Here is a 24,464-nt window from a genome sequence, read left to right as displayed (position 1 = left end):
CTTCAGATTTGCTCAAAATAAATGAATTGTGATTGTAGCTAATACTCAAAGAGTAACTCGATGAGCCATACCGTCTCATTATCTGCATTCCAGCTCCGAGGTGTTGCTGTTAAAAAGATTTTAACTTTTTTGACAATCAGTATAATAGCAGAATGTTCAATTCGTTTTAGGCTGGCTTTGAAGTGACTAAGTTGAACTATTAGCAACAAACATAACGTTAAATTCAATGACGTCACTCTAAAATCATCTACTACACCTGCCCATAAACATTCTTGTAACAGACAATACATGAGATTCATCTGGTTCCTAAGTTAAGCAGTCTCTAAGATGTTTTCTCATTATGTCGTGTCATTAAGTTCAGATCATTCCAGTGACTTCAGTGGTTTTCCTGTCTTCTGTCTGTTTGCAGGTCTGCAGTCTGGATTTGTCACTCTGCCCCACCTCGTCTCGACATTGAGCAGGAACAGATTTTTATGATGCTGACGAAAGCGTCCGGAGGACAGGTGTCCTCTACGAGAACAAAAACGGTGGTGGCTTCACGAAGTCTGACGTATGCTCAGAGCGACCCTCATGTCGTTCACTGTAGACCAGACGTCCAAGCACAGCCAGCAGCAGACGCAGGAAAGAGGAAGGGAGAGGACCACAGCTCTCTCACCGAGACGCCTGATGACAGAGCACACTGAGTTGCACTTCACCACTCCTTCCAATAGGAGTAGCACGGGTCAGCTCAGCAGATAACCGTTAACACATGCGCTCTAGCGATGTAGCGTCAGGCCGTGTGTGGCGAGAGAAAGTAAGAGGAGGAGAGGGGTCACAATGAGGACCTCCAGAATCGTGATGCACCTGGTCTCCTCAAGAGCAGTCGGAGCCGTGATGGAGGCAGAAAGGTTCCAGAGGGCGGCTGACGGTGCTTGTGCTCTCATGTATGGTGGAGGCTCCTTCACAAAGGGACGAGATGAGCACGACACCCCCTCTCCTGCTTTGTCCCAAAGCCGCAAAACACCATATGCCCTTTTCTGAAGAGGAGGAAGAGTCAAGTCTAGATGTTGAAGTCTTCTGACGAGCAGGAACTTCATTGATTCAATAAACATAGAACCTCCTGACTGAATTCTGGGTTGATTTCAGTCAGGGAGGCTGAACGTTGTGTGATATTCTGTTCTTCAATAGAAGAGCTTCCTCTTCTCACATAAGGGACGTCATGATCACTACCAGTATCCTGTCTGTCCTTCAGTTTCTGCAGGATGATGTTTGATGCTGATCTCGACCTGGACCTTCCCCTCTCTCTGCACTACGTTTGCGGCCATGATTTATAGATTGTTTACACTATTCTAAAGATAAGTCACTGAATGAGTCTGACACCACACGATGATTCTTGTCAAGACAAAATATTAATAATGACTTTTTAGTTTCATCAGTACAAATGTAAAGAGAATATATGTCACACCTGCATTAATTATCCCATAACGTCACTGAATATACCCGGAACAATGAATTTGAATGGACTTTTTTTTCTTCTACTTTTTCCCACTGTACATAATCGAGCACTTCATAATCATGATGTTCAACAGCAAATGTGTTTTACATAAATCAAGAGCTTCAGGTTCAAAGATCTGAGGCGTCAAGCTGAACCTGGAATTTGGGAAATAAAGTTTTATAACACTTGAGATAACCTCTGTAGATTGTAAAATATTAACTGTAAGCAGAATAATGGTGTTATAAACCTAACATCGTTGTACCAGTATAGCTTATATTGATCACTTCACCTGTCACGTGTATATGGGATTGTTTATCAGCTTTTATCAGTATTAGTTATCTTTTTCTAAAATGATAAAGCTGATGTAATAAGAGGCCTGAATTCAGATTCTGTTTCTTCTTTAACATTGTAAACTCAAATCAAAGTCCCTCACAGCTGATAGTTGTGTGAACAGACTTGGTTTTTGCATGAGACCATGTACCACTTTATAATGAGGCGGCACAGAAAAGTTAAGTAAGGGTCAGGTAGTGTGAGTAAGAAGATTAATTATTTACTACTTAGTACACTGTACTGACTTAAACGATACTTTTAAAATGGGTGCCGGTGCCTAAACGTGCCTGAACTGATACTTTTGAAAACGATTTTTAAAATATGTATATATTAAAAAGAAAAAGGAGCACAAAACGACAGAACGGCTTATTGCTGAGGCCTATGGTCACAATTAAATGATTTACAAAAAAATTTAATAACAATAACTTATTTCACCAGTAACTTGCTGGTAACAACACCACTAGAATGATAAAAGTGTATTTTTACAATAACTTTGAATGCACCACGAGGCTTTCAAGGCGAGTTTCAAGGGAACGCACCATCTGTGTTGTTTTTACGACAACGGTAGCTGCAGACTACGTCTATGTGTTGGAATTAGAGCCTGGCTCGGGCCGAATTTTTCCATCCGAACCCGGCCCGAGCTCGACAGAGCCGTGACCGAACCCGGCCCGAGCCCGACAGGCATTATGATATTATACCTGATACTTATTTAGACGGCTTTTATCCTTTAGACCTCCAACAATTATGTTAAGGGTCTCTTCATCTAAGCCACTACCTGTCTCTTAGACCCATTCCAACGAAGCTACTTAAAGAAGCACTACCCGTGGTCAACACCACATTACTAGATACGATCAATATGTCCTTATTAACGGGTCACGTACCGCAGTCTTTTAAAGTAGCTGTGATAAAACCTATTCTGAAAAAACCCACCCTCGACCCTGAGGTCTTAGCCAACTATAGACCTATATCTAACCTCCCGTTTCTCTCCAAATCCTTGAGAAGGTAGTCGCTAATCATTGTGTGACTTTCTGCATAGAAATAGTCTATTTGAAGACTTTCAGTCAGGATTTAGAATGCATCATAGCACAGAGACGGCACTGGTGAAATCACTAACGACCTTCTACTGCTGCTGACAAAGGACTTGTCTCCGTACTTGTCTTATTAGATCTTAGTGCTGCATTCGACACTATTGACCATACCATCCTCTTACAGAGACTGGAACATTTAGTTGGCATTAAAGGAATCGCACTAAGCTGGTTAAGTCCTATTTTTCTGAGCGATCCCAATTTGTTAATATTAACGATAAACCATCCAAATACGCTAAAGTTAGCCATGGCGTTCCTCAAGGCTCAGTGCTTGGACCAATTCTATTCTCTTTATATATGCTTCCTCTAGGCAATATTATTAGGAAACACTCAATTAACTTTCACTGTTACGCAGACGACACCCAATTATATCTGTCAATCAAGCCAGACGAAAGCGGTCAGTTAGCTAAACTTCAAGCGTGCATTAAGATATAAAATCCTGGATGACCCACAATTTTCTGATGTTGAACTCAAACAAACGGAAGTTATTGTGCTGGGACCCAAGCACCACCGAACTTCATTATCTAAATATATAGCTACCCTAGATGGTATTGCCCTGGCCTCCAGCACTACTGTCAGAAATCTAGGAGTCATTTTTGACCAGGATCTATCCTTTAAACGCCCACTTAAAACAAACCTCAAGAACAGCCTTTTTCCATCTTCGTAACATTGCCAAAATCAGGAACATCCTGTCTCAAAACGATGCTGAAAACTAGTCCATGCATTCGTAACTTCCCGCTGGACTACTGTAATTCTTTACTATCAGGCTGCTCAAATAAGTCCCTCAAGACCCTCCAGCTGATCCAGAATGCTGCAGCACGTGTTCTGACAAGAACTAACAAAAGAGATCACATTTCTCCTGTATTAGCTTCTCTGCATTGGCTTTCCTGTAAAATCCAGGATTGAATTTAAAATCCTTCTCCTGACCTACAAAGCACTAAATGGTCAAGCACCATCATACATAGAAGAGCTTTTAGTACCTTATTGTCCCACTAGAGCACTGCGCTCCCCAGAACTCAGAGCTACTTGTGGTCCTAGAGTCTCTAAAAGTAGAATCGGAGCCAGAGCCTTCAGCTACCAGGCTCCTCTCCTGTGGAACCAGCTCCCAACTTGGGTTCGGGGGGCTGACACCGTCGCCACATTTAAGAATAAACTGAAAACCATCATCTTTGATAAAGCTTATAGTTAGGGAGTGAGGAGTTGCAGCATAGTAGAGTAGAGTAGAGGGAGGCAGGAAGTACAAGCCCGTTCCGGCAGGGGAGAGTACGAGCCCGGTCCCAGGGCCCCTCTCTTTAGCCTGCCTCTCTTAGTTATACTATTATAACTCTAGACTGCTGTGGGAAGCTCCTTCCAAGGACACAATGAGCCGCTCCCTCTTCTCTCTTTTCACTTGTCTCCTTTTGTGTGCATCTTAGTCCCAGAATGCCTGTTACTAACCTAGCTCTGGGGAGTTTTCTCCCCGGAGTCCCTTTGCTTCTTCTTCACCCAGAACATCGCCTTGGAATTGGGTGGCACCTACACCGGGGTCCTGGGTGCAGCTGACGCTATGGGACTTACTACACCCTGCTACGCTCTGCGATTCCCCGCAGTGTCCGACTGCGTCCTGCCGCGTCCAACCGCGTCCACCCAGGCTGCTGTGCCACACCACACCCCGTAACGCCCTGCTGTGCCCTACTATGACATGAACTACTATGACTACCATTGTGATCACTGTTTCACTATCTTTATTATGACTATTATTGCCACCATTCACCACTCCCCCAACTGGTGCCGTCAGACACCGCCTACCAAGAGTCTGGGTCTGTCCGAGGTTTCTTCCTAACAAAAAGGGAGTTTTTCCTCGCCACTGTCGCAATAGCTACTGCTAATGCTTGCTCTTGAGGCAACCACTGTAATAGTTGGGGCTTCGTAAAGTACAGAGTTTGGTCTAGACCTACTCTATCTGTAAAGTGTCTCGAGATAACTCTTGTTATGATTTGATACTATAAATAAAATTGAATTGAATTGAATTGAATTGAATTATATCCGAGCCCGACCCGAGCCCGACACAGTTAAATCTTGTTTTTTTTTCTCATACTAATGACACATGTACGTTTGTTTGTGTGGAAAGCCCGCTATTAAGCAACTGGAAGGCATTCAGAAATGTCAACAGATGAGTGCATCAGCGCACACGGGGGAACAAGCGCACGTTAATAAGCGTTTTTTCCTGCTTGCTTCGATTGCGACCGTGATCAGAAAAACCAGGGGTGACTCGTTACCTCCAGGGTTAAAATCCCATTTCTGGTGAGCAGATGAATGAACTTGGCTTTCAGTCTGGGGTTTATCTCGCACACCGCACACACTGTGTACAAAACTTAAAACTTATTCCACCAACTCTGCTCCGGTCCTATGCTCCGGTCGCATCTACACGTCTGCTTCCTCTTTCTCTATCTCTCTTCTGCCCACTTTACACACACACTGAGCTCTCTTAAAGGAGCCGCAGCACCATTTTACAACAAATGCCTTATCGCGTTGATGTGACCGAGCCCGACCCGAACCCGACCATTATTTCTAAATATCTGTCCGAACCCGGCCCGGCCCGTCGGGTACCGTCGGGACCCGTCGGGCTCGGGTCGGGTATCCATGCCTTAGTTGGAATCCTCTACAGTGAAATACAGTCGCACCGAGTTAACTCAGTCAGTCAGGATTTTAAGCGTTCTCTTAATACATCCATGGTTTAATCCAGCTGCTAGCTAACGGTAGGCTAACGTTACCTGCTGCCAAGTGTATTATGCTAACTAGCATCACATGCAGCGATGTTTCAGTTGCCTCTAACGTCCATTTCCGAGCATCAGAGGGCAGCGCTGGCATTTCAGTGGCACCGAAATGAGGCACCGAAATCCACGTTACTATTCTGTCCGGTAGATACCGGTTGTTAAGGCACCGGTGCCGTATTAGCACCGGATGTCGGTACCCAACCCTACTCATGATAAAGTAATGAGTAATTACTAGTCAATAATTGTAATAAAGGAATGAGTTATTAGAGTTGTTACTAGTTTTGTGCTGCTCAATGACTGATTAATAGTTAATTAGTTAATTATATTATTCATGAGAAGGGGTCAGTATGTCTAGTCACAGATATTAATGAACTAATTATTATGTAATGACTCATTATCTCCAAGTCTGTTCTCATCATTATTAATTTGGCCACAAATTAGCACATTGACCATACACTGTCCAGCATAGGTTTTAACCTAGTCTTTGTGAATAAGAGAAGTTTTTCTTGGGCCAAATATCAACAGTAGTGAAGGAATCATTTGTTGTATACTGGCTTTGGAAAACTATGCTCCGCCTTGTGTACTGAATGACACAGATCACCACTTATTTGCATGATATTATATCCATTTGTTCACATTGTCATTAGTCATCTAGAGGGTGGCAGTTTGTTTTCATGTCCTTAGTTGGGAAAAAAGTTTAAAGCCACTCAAGTGAATGAAAAGGTGTATTGCTGTAAATTAAAGAAAATATGCAAGGTTATTGTGTAAATAACTAAAAGACAATAAGACAGAAAAAGAGAAAATGGCTGTGATCCCGACTACGTGGACAAGCAAGACACTACATGTGCAGGCGTGGCTTCAACCAAGTGATGTAACAGAAATACAAACAGTGGCGACAGTGGAAGAGTCTAACTTCTGGAGTGATGAAGAAACACAGTTGTGAAGTAGGAGTAAATGTAAGGAGTTTAATATTTCCTGTCACTGTTTTGGTAAACAACATAACAACAATATGATCATAACCGAGATAAACCTCATAAGCAGGTTATACATGTCCATGTAAACTCATTGTTTTCTTCTACATTTACAAGGTTTTGGAGGAAAAGAGCTCTCTTACTTTTTCTTTTTTGTTACTAATTTAAAACTAACATGCATGCAGAATATCACTAGATAGAGCTGTCTTCTGTAAATAACATGCTTTAACAGAGTCTATTATGTTTGGTTACAAGTGTTCAGTGTTGACAGTGGTTTGTGCTGGACTGTTGTTGGATAAATCCAGAAACACCCTCAGCCCGCCTAAACCTATAAATTGTTTTCCTTGAAGTCACATGGTTTAGAGTAAATCATGAGTTACAGTAGTCATACTTTCAATTTTGACATTTGTTATTAATGATTTAAAAGTCATGTGCATGCAGAGGTTATCTGCTCCTTATACCTATCATATCAGATTTGATCAGAGAGGTGGGAGGGGTTTGTGAGAGGCAGACCGAGAATTAAACAAGCCTCTAGTCTCTCTCTATATCTAGGGATAGGACAGGAAAGATTTCTGACTAGGCAGCCACATCTACACAGACCAGGCAGAGCTAATGAGACATAATAAAGGTGAGTTTAAACAACAAGTATGTACAGTATATATTGATTGTATTGATTTTGTGTGTAGCTCTTCTCAAGCAACTTAAGTTCAATCAGGAAAGACTTAATATCAAACATTGTTTGACATTGCACAACAGGAAAGGTGAATAAATATGAGAGGAGTCTTTGGCAATTAGATCCCATAGTGACATCATTGATTTAGGGGGGTATCCTGAGCTGTACAGGAATATCTCAGTTGGAGTCTAGGCACTGGTGGTGTTAATGAAGGGGGTAAGAGCACCTCATGGGTGCTGGTTTTGATGAAACTAGAGGTGGACGGGTTAGAGGAGGCTTGCATCGATCTGCATCAGTCAACTGTTGGAGTTGGAAGCAGGATAAGGAAGAGAGAGATCATGTAAATAAATAGAGGAAGCTTCAAGATAGAATTTCCCGTAAGCTTCATTTTCACCTTTTAAATAAACATGAACTCTTGTAGCAGCTGTAGCTCTGAAGTAACCCATGTTTAGCGTTCAGTGCGCAAATATGCACCCATGACTGCAGCGGTTTACTAAGCAAGCGAACAAGAGGGAGATAGATTGGTGTTTTTATGCACTATTGCCGATACACAACAGCACCATAAAACTCTGATTAGCCTACTGAACACATTTCAAATACCAGCCAACAAGCTGGGGTTTACAAAATCATTACTGCAGCTTTCAAAATTCCACTGCAGCTTTCCAAATACACCACACACAGCGAACCACACGCATAAACACACACGCACGCATCTTCACATAGTATTTATATTTGCACACATGGTAAAAATAATGTAGTCATATCTGTAGTGACTTAATATAATCTAAATAAGCCACTGAGGGGAATGGCTGAACCTGTGCCGAACACGTTTTCATGGCTAAAAATAAATCAATGTCCAGTGTGCTGTATAACTTTGGATTCTCTTCCTAACCTTAACCATCTCAGCTAAATGTTTAACCCCAACCTTTAACATAACCATATCATAAAACATAATTCTAACAGTAACTTTAAGCCAAGTCATAACCTTAAAAGTACTTTTTTGAAATAGTGAGGACCGGCCAAAATGTCCTCACAATATGGTTAATGGTTATTATTTAGGACAAAATACAAAGAAAATCATGCACGCATTTGTAATGCCACCTTAGGCCTTGCTGATCAAAACAGAAAAATGTGCATTTGCTGTGATATTGTATTGTTGTATTGTCTCAATGGCTTCATCATACAGTACGACTCTGTAAAGATGAAGAGATGAGATGGAGGAAGACAACGATGACAACACAGCAGCTGGAGGAGGAGGAGAGTCTGAAACCAAATCTGTTCCATCTGCAGCCAATGAGAACGGTACTATTTAAAACAATTGATTGTACATTTGATTAACATGAACATTGATTGTATAAGTTATATTTCAGTTGAGTTTTAATGATGTGTGGAATTAAATCATATTTAACTAATCATGTGAATATGAGAATAAATTTAACCTTTTATTTCGTCATTCCATTTCTGCAAACTATAACTTTTGCAATGCTGTTTCAGTGATTACTGCAGTGTAACATAGTGATCTTATTCTGTTTATTTTTTTTCAGTGATACCTAACACACTTGTGTTAATTGGTGATACAAATTCCATTGAGATTGGATCAAAAAACATCTTACTTGACCATGACGGACAAACTAACATGGAACAGTTTTCAACCAAACTGTATGATTTGTGTGGTCGGCACATCTCTGTCATTAACATGCTTGGTCTACAAAACATTGATAAATGCCCATTTAATCAGGAAATTCATGCATTTCTCTTACTGTTACCAAATGGTCGGCATACCAACCATTACAGTTCAGGACTGCAGTGGTTAGAAAAAGCTTTTGGGAAAGGATCACTTGATTATGTAATGACAGTTGTGACTCATAAGTCAGGTGAAAACTCTGAAAGTGCCCTGACAGACCTGAGAGCAAACAGCAGTTTTGTTGAAAAAAGATTCCACACATGTACAAGAAGTATGATGGATGAAATAGAGATAATAGCTCTGCTGGAAAAATAGACATCATGGTCTCTGAAAATGATCACCACTGCTACAGTGGAGTGACGTGTGATGAAAATAAAAGGCAGAAACTACACCTGCTGGACTACAAATCCCACAAAGAAGAAAGAATGGATTTCTCAGTGTATCAGCAAAATCAAACAGGTGAGATTATAAAGTTAGCATTTACAGATAACACACTGCTTCATAAAGATGTGACAAAAATGAAATTAGTAATACAAAGTTATTATATCAAAGTTGTGATTTTGAACCTTTGAAAGAAGGTTTAGGTAATGGCTATTCAAAGACAGATCCAGGAAAAGTACAAAGGTACCGTAAGTAAAATGCTGTTTCCATGGACAATAAGAAAATTAATACATTTGTAACCCAGCAAAGTATTTTAATAGATATTTGAGCGTGAGAGTATAGTAGTAGTAACTGTTCTGAAACTTATAGATGTAAAAATCATGGCCAAATAATACAAACACTATTGGGTTATAATTTAAAAAAAAGTTGTAATGCACCATTCTGATTCTCCAGTTGTATAAATAAAAATCAATAATTTCTGGGAAACTTATTAGTTATTAATCCAGCTGAACAGCGTGATTTATAAGGTTTTCTTACAGGTTGTGAAAGATTGAGACATTACCTATTATGAAAAACAAGTGATCTTATTTTTAATAACCTAAATAGTTTGGGGTGTCTCTATACTACCGATTGGTGCCTGATTAACTCATTAATATGAGGACCCTACACAAATTATAGGCATTATCCTGCAACTGTCAAGTCTCTTAATAGCACAGTACAACCAACATAACATCACATAAGTTACACAACTAACCAAAAAATGTCCAGTTAGGTGTATATATATCATATAACCCAACATACAAAAACATAAATTCAAAAACAAAAATTCTAAGATTTTCTTTGAGGTATTAAAACTTAAATGAAAGGGGGGAGTTTGTGTCTATCCAACTCAGATAAATTCACCTGCAGAAATTAAATGGAATTTAACTCAGAATATTTGCGAATATAATAAATGTAAGATGGTTAGCTAAATCAGTGTTATTTTTAAAAACCTTAATCTTGTGCAATCTGCTTTTTTCTTACAATATGCAGCAGTAGAAGAGATGGATACGAGTGCAGCTGAAATCCAGGTGAAGGTAAGATCCTTAGTTATCATCATTATAGACATCATGTGTTCAGTAAAACTGCCTATAATTAGCTGAAGTTTGGAAATGGGCATATTGTTTTACATTTCTTATTTATTTGTATTATTTTAGTGGATTGGTGCACCACTTTGTTATTGATCCCACAGTTTGTTTATAGGTCTGTCCAGTATGTTAGTCTTAGTCTGCACACTGACTCGTCTCACTGTACCACTGGAATCTGGTAATGTCTTTATCACTCGACCCATACTCCAGGAGTTGCGAGGGGCAGATTCATCCATTATCAGTACAATATCTCCTGGTGCGAAGTTCCTCTGTGGTGTGAGACACTTTTGTCTCTCCTGAAGGAATGGCAAATATTCTCTTGTCCATCTAGTCCAAAAGAGATTAGCTATATATTGTATCTGTCTCCATCGACGCCGTGCATGCTGATCGTCTTTGTCAAAGACTCCTGGTGGGATATTGGGTCGTGTTCTCATAAGCAACAGGTGATTAGGTGTTAAGGCTTCGACATTATTAGCGTCATCTGATGAGTGGGTTATCGGCCTGCTATTGATGATGGCCTCAACTTCGCACATGACGGTTTGGAGTCCTTCATCATCTAGAGTCTGTTGCTGTAACACAGAGTTCAATACTTTCCTTACAGTGCGGATTTGCCTTTCCCATACGCCACCTTGATGTGAGGCTGCCGGGGTGTTGAAAATACACTTGATACCCTTTTCTGTCATGGTGTTCTGTATTTTTGTCTGATCCAGGTTTTCCAATGCTTTACGCAGTTCCTTTTCCGCTGCGACAAAGTTCGTTCCATTGTCTGAGCGTATCATTTTTACTTGTCCTCTTCTGCATATAAACCTGCGTATGGCGTTGATGCAGGAGTCTATATCCAGGCTGTGAGCAATCTCAATGTGCACAGCTCTTACAACAACAAGGCTCCTTCCACGTTTAATGTCAAATGGCCCGAAGAAGTCAACCCCCACGTTGGTAAAGGGTGGCTGATCAGGTAGTAGCCTGTCTTCAGGCAGGTCGGCCATCTTTTGTCTTCCAAACTTAGCATTGAGCCTTCTGCACACGATGCACTTTGAAATAATCCTCCTTACAGCTGAATTAGCTTGAGGGATCCAATATTTCTCTCGCAGTACTGCCAACATATAGTTGCGACCACAATGTCAAACTTCTTGGTGGATGTGTTGCAGTATGAGGTTGGCTATGGGCAGTGGTGTAGTGGTCCCTGGAGAAGTGGGTATACTCTCAGTTTTCACCTTTTAAAGTAGTCCAGAAAAAAGCCCTGTTTTAGAAACAGTGACATGTAAGACTATGATTTAGTTTACCCAAAAATCTGTCATTTCTACTTGCTCACTATTATAAAATGATCATGACTTGATTAGGAGCAGTTTGTAGTTACTACTGGTCACACAAGCAGCCTGGATGAATGTAAAATGTATTTATCATGAGGCAAACATGGTGTTATCTCTTCTCCTCTAAATGTGCAGTCAATTTGCCAGTAGTTTAAAATAATGACTCATTTGGAAACCACCTTAAAACTTACCTCAGAATTATGTCTTCCATCAACCGGGATCGGCACACCGCCGCTTGTGTTATTTCTTCAGCTGTTGTTTGGTCTGCTGCCGTTATCGTAGTCAAGTGGCACCGGCACCTGAGTTTTTTTTTGTTTTTTTTCACTGGCACCTGAGGTATTAGCGATATTTTCCTTGGCATGACCCGCCCTACTCTGCCTCTGATTGGCTCATCAGTCCTCATGCCTAAAGTTAACCAATCTAATCAGTAAAAGCAGCGAGTACCAGCCAATTAGAGGCAGAGGAGGGTGGGTCATGGCTTCACTATCCTTGAGGAAAAAATGGGCAATCTGGCTCACAGATATTACTGAATGGTGCGCATCAGGGGGGATTTAGAAGTGGGTATACGCAATGCTGACTAAAAAATAAGTAGGTATACGCCGTATACCAGCGTATACCCTGGACTACACCACTGGCTATGGGTGAACTTTTAGAGAGGATGGCTGGATGTTTAGCCTCTTGTGGCATTGCAGCTTTATTAAGGCGGCCTCCAACTCTCAGTTTACCATCTTGCAACATTGGGTTAAGTTTGTAGATCTGGATCTTTTTCTTGATTGGAGCATGTTTACTTAGAGCACAGATTTCTTCCGTGTAGTCTTGTTTCTGACTTATCCGTACTAACTCAAGTGACAACGGATGCTGCTGAAATGTTGATTTGAACTTCTTCATGTTCTGTGCAATGAGCTTGTTCTGGTTTTCAAGACTGTTATCAGACTGACTGACTGTTGTTTCAAGCTCCTTTCTCTTGTTTTTCAGTCGCATTAGTGTCCCTTTTAGTCTGAGAAACCATGCAACAGCCCTTTTTAGTCGTTGCCATGTCGAGTAGTAAGCAGAAAGCTTGTTGATTGTGTCATAGTTCTCTTGTGTGTCGGTCATGATCACTCGAGCACATGTTTTGATTTCTGGGTCTTCTCCTGTGGTCAAACATTTTTTATCCAGTTGTTTTGTCCACTCACTTTCAGGTTCCAGCAAGAAATCTGGACCATGTATCCAGACTTTGTTCTGCAGGAACTTCCTCACTTTGACTCCTCGAGAGCCCTGATCCGCTGGATTTAGCTCTGAGTTCACATAGCGCCACTGGGTAGGATGAGAATGATCCCTTATTGTAGTGACTCTGTTTGCTACAAAGGTTTTGAAGCCGGTGCTTTCATTTGAAAGATATCTGAGCACCGTATCAGTCCAGAAGACGGATTCCTGCAATGTCTTTATGGAAGTCTGGGTTTCTCTTTAGCTTCTTCTTGAGATTGTCAGCCCGCTGCTGAGCCATGCAGCGATTATTTGGCATCTTGGTGTTCTCATTTCTCATGGGTAACCTCAGACTATAATGTCCATCAACTAACTTCGTCGAACTTGAAACCAAGTGCATAAACTTGTGATCATCCTGGGACATTTCTTCCTTCTCTTCACAGCTTTGTTCTGGGAAATCTGTGTTGTACTGTTTCACTAACAGTTCTTCTGTTTCACTCACTTGAATGCGATTAGCTGTGTAGCTGTGCAGCTTACCACTGTCTGTGTTTGGGCCGTCGTCTCTTCTGAGAGGTCCATTGATCACCCGTCCCAGGGCGGTCTTAACTGCGTATGGCCCCTTTCCATCACTATTTATGACTTGCCATGGCTCAATGGCGTTTGGAACGTTGGCACCGATAAGCATTCCCACTTCTGCTTTAATGTGTGGCAGGCGTACTTCTTTCAGATACTGCCATTGTGCAATATCTTCCTGTTGCGGTATGTTGTCTTTTTTCACTGGGATGTGGCTGTGTGTAAACACCCTTGGGAGTTCAATGTACGTGTTTTCTTCAAGACCACACACCTCAAGATCTGAGAGGACAACACTCTTCATTAACTTGTGATTATCAGAGTTGTCTTGAGCCATTGTGTCAAGAAGGAACTGGGTGCTCTTTCCTTTGAGATTTAGTTTCCTCTGAATGTCTTCAGTGAAAAATGTTGCTGTACTACCAGGATCTATAAAAGCGTATGTTTCCACATATCTCTCACTCTTCCCAGACTTGAGCTTAACTGGTACAACAGCGAGCAAACATTCCACTTCTCCAGCCCCAGTGTTTCCACATGACTCTTGACCCAACGACACATAGGCACTAGAAACTATGTCGTTCTCAGTGTTGCTTTCTTCCGTCTTTTCTGAACCACTGTTATCCTCTGTCTTGACATGAAGTATGTCTGGATGAGACTGGGAACAATCTGACACTTGAGTCTCCTTTTGCAAGTTTTACTAAGGTGCCCAAAGGTAAGGCATCCAAAACACAGGCCTCTAGATTTCAGGAAGTCTATCCATTCCATGTTTGTCAGCTCTTTAATTTTATTGCAGACCGAAAGAGCATGATTCTTCTGGCAAAATAGGCAGGGTTTGTGAAAGGCTGTTACAACACCTTTTACAGGGCTGTTTTTCCTTGCTGTTGCCTCCATGGTTGTGTCCTGTACACCTGTAGTAAATGTGCTTTCTCTTCGTCCGGTCTTCCTTAGATTTTTCTCTTTTGTCTCCTTTTCTTTACCTTTGGTGGTTTGCGAACCTTCTATAACATCTCCAAAAAGAGGATCCAAAGCTACTTTGGCTTGCCGATCAATGAAGTCGACTAGGTGAGAAAACCTTGCTCGTCCTCTTCCTACCTCACGGACCTCAAATGCAGGTGTTCTCCACCTCTCTCTTCTCCTATAGGGAAGCTTTGAAATAACAACTTGTATATTAGTAGGGTTATCCATTTCTTCCATGAATTCAATGTCATTCATCGTATTCCTACAACCAATCAGGAAAAGAGCATATGTGCTCATTGCTTTACCATCTTCTGGTTTAATCTGAGGCCATTTCGAAGCTTTATCCATGTAAGCATTTGCTATCTTCAACTCATCACCATATTGCCTCTGGAGTAACTTTCTGGCCTCACGGTAGCCTCTGTCAGGTGACATATGCTCACAGCTACGAACAAGCTCCTGCGGCTCCCCACTGGTATACTGCTCCAAGTAGTACAACTTGTCCTGATAACTGTCAGTTTTAGTTTTAGTTCTGTGGGCCGCACGGACATGTTTTGTAGTGACACCACCTGTGTAACCGGACCGAGCAGAATGTACCGTACACGCCAAAGTTTATTAAAGTTTATAACCCAGTGGGGTGAAACAGTAAAAAGAGTGTACCCTTCTTGTGGTTAAGTAACCAACCTTAACACGAAGGAGACAGGATATGATTCCTTGCTTTTAAAAAGTATAGTGTTATGTTTGGCAATGATATTCAATACAGGAAACATGATGCACAACATTTTTATTTATTCTTCAGGTGTTCGTTTCTCTTTTGAGGTTTTAATGGCCACAAGTGAACGATTTATTTCTGCCATTGACCGAGTTATTTCGGCTTGTTTTTCCAGCCCCTCTGCTGTCAGGAGACAGGGTCGGGGTGGTGGTCCAGCACAGAGGGCGGAGGACACGCACTCTCCCTCACAGCTGTTGCCTGGCTCTGACTCATGAAAAAAACACGAGAAAAATAAAAGACACTGCATAAACTCCGCTACTCTGTGTTTACTTAAATATAGGTACACCATGTAGGCTTAAGAGATTGCAATATAAGCCTGTTTATTACTATTAGGACTATAGCATACATATGTCAAGGATGTACATTAAATAAACTTCAGCTGGAGTCCGATTTACTACAGCAACACTGTTGACCGCATCAGTGATCTCTTTCTATTCCGCATTCTTTCTCCAGCCTTTAATAACAGTTTTCAGGCTGCCAAATAGTACACACGTTAGTGCCAATAAACCTGAGATATCAGGGTTTCAATCTCCACCTCTGAAAAGTGCCGCTTCTCAGCCGGATTACGTCTCACCATGTCGTAAATTGTAGGGGCGAGGCCTCAAAACCCAGAATATATAGGGGCGTGATATTTAAATTACGATCGTTTCCAGCCGCTGCATTTATCAATGTACGACCATTCTTACGCTCTGATTGGTGTGATATGAACGTTTCATGAATCACACGTGAAGCCTGTCGTAAGATGATTTCTGCGCTCATATCTGCGCTGGTTTCAATGTTAGGTTGATAAATGAGGGCCATTGAGTGCAGCCACAATCTAAAGGTCAACTGGCAGCACTAGTGTCAGTGTTCAGGTTTTTAGCTGTGAAAAGTACAGTATACTGTATGTTACTTTATTCAGATGACAGATACCGTTACATAAATAATTACATCACATTCCCCACAATAGAATATTAATCTATTTGAAAATGATGTTACAATACTGAACAAATGGTAGCCCCATTTATATGAGCAGTTGATTGTTCCATGTGGATAACACTGAGAAATGTGAGAATGCAATGAATAATTTATTTATTTGATATTGTTTAGTGAATTGGTGTGTCACTGTGTCTTGTTGATCTTCATTTGTGTTTATCTTGATGCTTATTGGCCCGGTCACAACTAAAATAGACTAGAATTTTAATTGCAATTGGTGAACTAAAGATTATATGAAAATCACCTGTTTTCCTAGTATGATCCAGTGAAAGAACATAGTGAGGCTGAACACTCGAAGATTGATGAAAGTACAACAGTAGAAGAGTCTGAAATCAACTGTTCTGCGACCAATGAAAAAGGTTTACTTACAATGATAATGAAGTAAATTATTTTTTGTGATTAACAAATAAAGTAAATTCTGATTCTGATCGTGTTCTATTTTCTGAGGTTAGTCAGATCAGATTTGAAGTCTCACACCTGAAAAAACAGTTATTCACAGGTGAAGATTAAAACTGTGCATATAATTTTAACTTTTCATTTTTTTCACTGTGTGATATTGATTTAAGTGTTGTTGCTGTTTTCTTGTCTCACTTACTAATGAAGACATTCTTAATCTCAGATGCTCTAACCAGGTGAACTAAAGGTTAAATGAAATGATGTGTTTTCTTAGTGTGATCCAGTGAATGAACCTGGTGAAGGTGAAGACTCAGAGAAGAATGATGACAACACAGGAGGAGAGTCTGAAATCACATCTGTATCATCTGCAAACAATGAGAGAGGTACATTTAAAATAATAATAATAATAATAATAATTTTACAGTAACAGATTTTAACAGTACCACCCTATTTAAATTCGAACAGTGTCAATAAAATAGGGAACTAACTAATTAAGCTAATGTGATATTTGCTGGCTTTGACCCTTCAACAGGAGAGGCTGATGAAGTTAAAGATGTCAGCAATGAAAGCAGCAGTAAGATGACTGAGGGGTCGATGGAGGAGAGTGACGCAGTGAAGGACACAAGTCCAACCTCTCAGACTGTTGGGAAAAAAGGAATCTGGGATATTTGTTGCAGCAAAATTTGTTTAAAACTAACTCTATGTTGTAAGGTTAGTCAGATTATATTTGAAGTCCCACACCTGACTAAACAGTTCTTCACAGACGAAGATTGAAACGGTACATTTAATTTTACCTTTAATTTTATTCTTGGTTTTGTTGTAGTCTAAATTTGTATACCAGTGTGTATTTTTGATCTTCATGTTCTTAATCTAAATGGTTCTAAACTGGTTAACTAATGTTAAATGAAATTATTTATTTTCTTAGCAGGATCCAGTGAATAAACCTGGTGATGTTAAACAATCAAAGAATTTCAACACAACAGTAGGAGGAGAATCTGAAATCAAGGCTGTAATATATGCAACAACTGATGAAGGTAACATTTTAATAAATACTTTAATAGTACAATAACATGAGAAAGTAAAAAACAGAAGTAGTAAGGCTTATAAAATAAAAAAATTGTTCACAGTTAACATTATTATAAAAAATTTGCTCTGACCCCTTTATAATGCAGTTTATCATTTTTCTGCAGGTACCTCAGATATAGATACAAGTGGAAACAAGGAGGTAAGGATATGTAATTCACAAGATTTTAAGGACTTTTGACTTCATATCCAACTGTATTGTATATTAATGTTTTTGCATACAGTACATGTTGATGTACTTATTTTCAGCAGTGGGTGCACCACTTTGTTATTGATATTTTGCGTTATTATTATTGAAAACGTTGTTAATCTCAAATGATCTAACCAGATGAGCTACTATTTCCAAAATGCTCGTCACCCTACTCACTCAAGAAATTCGGGGGGTACAGTCCACAGTATGCCTTAAAGGCACAATTTTGACGGTTACGACATGTTTATTTGCTTATTTACAGAAGTCAGTGAAGATGTCTGAAGAGATCGACAGAAAGAAACAATATCAAACACTGCTTAGCAGACTTCACCTTCAAGACAAATATCAACAGAAGTTGACACCAGCAGATTTTCTTAAAATAGGTCCACCTGTAAAACAGGACCATGACACATCTGAGAAAGATCTAGCTCATACTTTTCTTCAGAGGTTGATGATGTTAGACTACAGAGCCAGATATATTCCTGTAAGACAAGACAGTCCTGAGGTGATCCATTTAAAGCCTGATCGAGAGTTTGAGACTGTTGAGACAGACGATGATGTCTTAGATGCTCTCTATAGCACAAATGTATACTCTAATCAATCAAAACAGACTAATGTACATCCAATGGATGTTCAAATGGCAGTATTTCACTGCTCAGACAGCTTTTTTAAGCAGAACATGATTACAAAGCTATCACAATGTCAGTATGCCTTACCGTTGCTTGTTCCTGACCCAGTCACAATGGATATTGACTGTCCTCTGTGGACATTCAGACAAATAAGAAAAAGCTGGAAGATAACTGAATTCAAAGATAATTCAAACATTGTCACCATGAAGAGTTTGCCCATCTGCAAAGCTGAGACAGCCATGGTGTCATTTCTCCGCCTGGGTTCACTATCTCTGTCTAAATCTCAGCTGATGAACACTTTGATCAACGACCGTCACAACACCTTCTTCAACAGAAACTGTCCAGGTAGCACCAAGTCTCGTCATCTGATGGATGGTGTGGCAGAGATTGCCTGGTACTGCCCTGCTGGAAAACCCAATGATACCTTCACTGACTGCATTGCCTTCTGTAATCTTCATGGTGATGCTCTGTCATTTGAAAAACAGCGTGACATACTGACGGAAAAATCTTCAGTCAATGTCGTTCTTGTACCAACTCTGGAAAAAGGTGACACAAGTTCTGCAGTTATCTCAGACCTTTACAGGTCTCCGAAGCCTCTCATTATTCTTATTGCTGATAATAATTGTGGTGCAGTTCAGATGAAAGGTGGAAACTACAAAATTGGACTAAAGGACAGAAGCCAGTCAGATGTTTCTGAAGAGCTGAAACAAGTCATTGGAAGAATCTTGTCTGGACCACATTCATCCTTCCAGCTTGAAACCATGACTGAGGTCTCTGGAATCAGAGTGGATGAAGATGACAAAGTCTGCCAAAAAGGGAAATCTGATGCAATGAAAATTGTGAAGTTGCTTCAGGTGATGGAATTTTCAAAGATCAAAGATGCATTTCTCCCTTGTCAAGGCCAACTGTGGCATAAGTGGAGCAGAACAAACAAAGAACGGTATCACCTCAAAGGACACATTGAGAAGGAGAAATGTCAAAAGCAACAGGAAATGATGCAAATACGACAGGATCAATGCACTGCTTCCTGCAGTGAACTGATAAAGTTGTTCATTGAAAGCCTCTCATCTTTGCCATCAACAGACAAGAAGTATTTTCTGAAGTGGACTCAGATCTTAATAGATGCCCTCCCCACAAATGATCTCACTTCAATTCTCCAAAGCTATGATGAAAAGTGGTCTGAGGTCTTGGCTTTGAAGAAGAAATATGACAAATCTGATCTGTTAAGAAGAAAGCAAACTGAGCTTGATCAAATATCAACAAAACTACAGTCAGCAACTTTTGGCTTGGAGCACATCTTTAGAGAAATGGGACAGATCTATGAAGCACATGCATCTCTGCAGAAACAAACAAAGAGGGGACAGCCTGACTGGTCTAAATACCCTGAGCTGGCTGCAGAGCTGATGATATCAGGACACCCAATGGAGCTGATGGATGGTGATGCAGGTCATGTGCCTTTGACTTGGATCTCTAGTCTTTTAGATGAAGTCATCAAGAAACTGGGCGACAAGAGAGTTTTTGTTTTGTCTGTTCTAGGCGTACAAAGCAGTGGAAAATCAACAATGATGAATGCCATGTTTGGGTTACAGTTTGCAGTGAGTGCTGGCAGGTGCACCAAGGGTGCCTTCATGCAGCTGGTCAAAGTGTCAGAGGAGATGAAGAAAGACTTTCAGTTTGACTATGTTCTAGTGGTGGACACTGAAGGACTGCGTGCTCTTGAGTTGGAAGGTAACGCCACTCTTCACCACGACAATGAACTGGCAACATTTGTTGTTGGTCTGGGAAACATGACACTGATCAACATCTTTGGAGAGAATCCAGCTGAGATGCAAGATGTTCTGCAGATTGTTGTTCAGGCGTTCATGAGGATGAAGAAAGTTAAACTTTCTCCAAGTTGTGTGTTTGTTCACCAGAATGTTACAGATATTGCAGCTGCAGAGAAAAACATGGATGGAAAGAGACGGCTGCAAGAAAAACTGGACCAGATGGCCAAACTAGCAGCCAAAGAAGAGGTCTGTGATGCTGAGTGCTTCAGTGACGTCATTGCTTTTGATGTGCAGAAAGATGTGAAATACTTTGCCCAGCTATGGGAGGGAAGTCCACCTATGGCTCCTCCAAATCCAGGTTACAGTGAGAGCATCCAAGAGCTGAAGACCTTCATCCTCTCTAAAGCTTCACAGTCTGATGGGATTACGCTTTCACAATTCAAAAGCAAAATTCATGACCTGTGGAACGCCCTGATGAACGAAAACTTTGTTTTCAGTTTCAAAAACACACTTGAAATTGCAGTGTACAGAAAACTTGAGGTCCAGTATGGGAACTGGACCTGGACCCTGAGGAGCAACATGTTGACCATTGAAAACCAGCTTCATACCACAATTGAAAATGGAAGACTTGACAAGGTGGAGCTCAATTTTCTTCATAATAAAATGAGCAAAAGCTATGGAGAAATCAAAAAAGCAATGACAACATACTTTGATGATGAGAGAGACAAAGAAATGTTGGTTCAGTGGCGAGGACGATTTGAAAACAAAATCAAGGAGTTTCATGATGAACAAGTGAGAGGAGTTAAAAGAATGCTCGTAAAAAGCTGGATGATAAGAAGACAGAGTTTGAGAACAAGCTGCTACAGAAGAGCAAAGAGCTCGCTCATCAGTTAAAGGACAAGGCAAAAGATGAAGAGGAACTTAAGAAGCACTTCAACTCTGTCTGGAGTGAATTGGTCAGTGAACTAATTGCAGATACAAAACCTAATGAGGACATCAACTATGAAGAAGATCAGTCAACTATTCTTCGGGAGCTTGGTTTTGAAGCCTCTCTGATAGATAAATCCAAAAGAAATGGCAAATACATAAAAATATCAGAGGTTGGTGATTATGAGCATTATGTAACCATCACAAAGCACAGAGAGCTCTGTGATACAAGCCACCAATCACAAGATGATAAGACGGAAAACAAGAACAAAAAAAGTCAAGGTTTTTTTTCTTTTTTTAAAAAAAGGGTTGAATTAGGGTCGACACAAAAAGTTGAAAAAAATACATCAAAGAGTTTATTATCATATGAGGAACAGGAACAGATCAGATTACTCATTGATGATGTTGAACAACAGACCATAGACATAATTAAGAGCAAACCTGTCGCTACAAGAGGCTACAGTCTAACTTACTTGCAAGAAGTGGCCAAAAATGTAAAAGAAAAAGTGACAGAATTTGAATCAAAGAGGAACTATGCTCTAAAGAAGGAGTTTACAGTTGATCTCTTACTGTATGTGTTTCACAGAGCAGAGAGTTGGCTTTCAGAGTCTCACAAGAAATTTAAAGGAAATAATGATGCACTCAGTTACATAGAAAGCAAGAAAATACAATATTACAACATTTTCAGAAGCTTTTGCAAAGGAAACTCATCTTCTGTTGTGCTTGGAGAACTGATGTGTGAAAAACTGAAGGTTTCCACTGTTGAGGCTGTCTGTAACAAGACTGCCATTGATCTCGCTGGAGAGATGAAGTGCACTTTCCCAGCATTCAGTGGGAACAGGCTGAACTTGGAGAAACATTTGTTGAAGTCACTGGCTGAGAAAGAAGACTTTGATGGTTTTATCACCTACATCAGACACCCAAGGAACCAAGCAGAGGCCTTTATAAAAGAGGAAGTACAGAAATACATCTTCACAGACAACAAAGATAAAGCACGGAATATACTCAAGAAAAATGTTGAAGACATCAAAAACCTTCTGAGTCGAGCTTTATTTACTGCTACAGAGAAAGTCAAAACACAAAGAGGAGACCCAGACATGTGGGTGAAGGAATTTTCCAGTTTGTTAAAAGATCAGCTAACATTCAACACCTTCTGTTGTCAAAACTTCAGTGACATAAACAATTTTGACTTTCTTAAAGAAGAGACAGAGAAAGGCCTTGTATCTGTCATAGAGGAAGTGAGCAGCCTCTCACTGGATAAGATGGAGGAATTCAGGATGAAGCCTGATCAAATCCTCATTGATCAGCTGTGTAACTGTTGCTGGGTAACGTGTCCATTCTGTGCAGCTGTTTGTACCAACACATTGGAAGATCACAGTCCTGACAAACTCAATGTCCCTTTCCATCGCCCCTCTGGGATTGAAGGATGGCACAAGACAGGCACGGTGGAACTGGTCACCGATTTCTGCACAACATTAGTTGCAAGTGATAAAAGTTTCCGTCCACATCATGATTCAGATGAGTATATTCCTTTTAAAGAGTATCAAAAGGCTGGGGAGAAGTATGCTACATGTCAGATTACTCCTGATGAGTCTAAGCTGACATACTGGAAATGGTTTGTCTGTCGATTTCAAAAACAACTGGAAGACCACTATAAATTAAAATTCCAGGGAAGAGGAGAAATTCCCAGTGAGTGGAGATACCACAGTAAACAAGAAGCTATTGAAAGTCTGGATGACATGTACAATCTGTGACTGAGCCAGAAACAACCACAGCCCTACTCAAAGTAACAGAAAGCCCTAAGTTTATTTAATCGAAATAGGAGTTTTTGATTTGATTGGAGTGCAACAATAGCAATAATGATAATGTGATTCAAAATGACTGAAAGAGAAACTGTATATCATTTAATCACTGTTTTTTTATTTTATTTTTCAAGTAGAGATGGAGTTGCAGTATAACATTCAGTAGTAAGGATTCCAGAAAATGTCCTTAATCAAAGGAGAACACCATGTGCATGTATAATTACAAATGGCAGAGTCATTAAAGTATCAGACAGATCAAATTTAGATCAGATGTTTATGTATTTTAATTAATTCAATGACAGTCATAATGGGTTGTCATTTTTATGCTTTTTATTTTTTTTCACAGAGCAATAGGAATCTCATTAAAGGCTTCTTGAGAAAAACAAAAAAAAGTTTTGATCAAAGTTGTATACAAATATTCTGTAATTGCATTTTTTTGGCAAACTGTTTTGAGGGGTTTTGTTGATTATAAACTTGTATTAAACTTGTATTTGAGAGTTGTTGAGTTCAACGTTAAAGGGAAAGAGTTGTGAGAAGTTGACGTAGATTGTAAAAATGAAATGAAATCCTTTTAATGTTTGTCACTTTTAGCTATCTGTTGTCCAACTTAAGAAATGTTTACACAATCATTTATATAATTTTTATTTTGTTACCTACCTACTTTGTTTTTCTCAAAGATTTCAATATGATGCTTAATAATTACTTGGTGTATTCAACAATTTTTTACTTTATCTAATTTTAAATGATCTTATTACTGTTACTTATTACAAATTATTACTACTAGCATATTGGAATTGGTTTGCTTAATTAGACTCCTGTTATTGCTATTTGATATCCATAATTACTAACAGAAATATCAATCTTTGTGAAAAAAGGGAGATTTTCTTTTCCAGTAATAAACAGACCCTTCATAAAGTCATTGCAGTTGAACTCTTTTCTGTTAGTATTGAGCATTATGAGAAGACCAGATCGCTTTTTACATTATTCTGTCAGTTTAGTTCATTTCATGTGTTATATTCAGAGCTGCATTTGTAAATCAGGGAGTCTGGAACACAGAGAGGGGTCTGAACACATAAACACTTCACGGAAGGCTTTCATCATGTGGACGCGCTGACAGTTTTGTCATTACTTAGAATTCCTCATGGGGGAGACAGAAACTACGTGCTACAGCTTTAAAGAGTGAAGAAAGGTGGAGGATGTTGAGCTGAGACAAGTTGAAAGATGTGTAATTAAATTCGTTCAAAACAGGATATCTCATTAAAAGGCATTATAACACACAACAAGTTGTGTATTGATACTAATTATATATATAAATGTCTCTTATCTCTCTTTATTTGTTGTAAACTGTTTTTGAGGGGTTTTAAAAGAATTTAACATAACTAATATAAAGAATGAGTTATAAGGTGGACTTTCTGAGATTGTTTTGA

At 39.9% G+C, this 24,464-nt stretch overlaps 1 pseudogene; it reads left to right on the top strand.

The window, feature by feature from the left end:
- The first annotated feature begins 9,270 nt into the window (after nucleotides 1-9,270).
- On the top strand, nucleotides 9,271-23,295 carry LOC118494071 (annotated as a pseudogene).
- The last annotated feature ends 1,169 nt before the right edge of the window (nucleotides 23,296-24,464 follow it).

This window comes from Sander lucioperca, chromosome 21 (assembly GCF_008315115.2).
Source record: "Sander lucioperca isolate FBNREF2018 chromosome 21, SLUC_FBN_1.2, whole genome shotgun sequence".
Taxonomy (NCBI): domain Eukaryota; kingdom Metazoa; phylum Chordata; class Actinopteri; order Perciformes; family Percidae; genus Sander; species Sander lucioperca.
The sequence above is the reverse complement of the archived record's forward strand: the minus strand, read 5'-3'. Positions and strand labels throughout refer to the sequence as shown.